The sequence below is a fragment of the Cicer arietinum genome, chromosome 1, assembly GCF_000331145.2.
Source record: "Cicer arietinum cultivar CDC Frontier isolate Library 1 chromosome 1, Cicar.CDCFrontier_v2.0, whole genome shotgun sequence".
In the NCBI taxonomy this organism is placed as follows: Eukaryota; Viridiplantae; Streptophyta; class Magnoliopsida; order Fabales; family Fabaceae; genus Cicer; species Cicer arietinum.
In genome coordinates, this window is record NC_021160.2 from 14415492 (window position 1) to 14415910 (window position 419).

Below are 419 nucleotides of genomic sequence, written 5' to 3' on the forward strand. Positions count from 1 at the left end.
AATCTGAAAGGATGTTTTATGGAGTATCAATACCCCATAACTTCAGATCAAAAGATAACAATCCTTGAAAAAATTCATTAAACAACTTTGAACAAAATTCTGATTTTTTTAAGTACTTGCATTAGATTTTCATATCATTCTAAAAATTCTCAACTCAAGTACTTGAATTACTATTGAGTTGTTTATCAATATACCACATCTTAGACTCATTCAAACCTTATTGTATCATTTGTACAAGTAAGATAGTAGTGTGCTATCTTAGAAGTATTGTTAGAAGTTTTGTAGCAAGAATCCCAGGGTGGGAGTTGTACATTTTCTGACAAGTATTGGATTAATCTCTTGTGGTGTGCAAGAGGACTGGACGTACCCTTGGTTATAAGGGGAACCAGGATAAATCTTAAAGTGTTCATTTACTTACT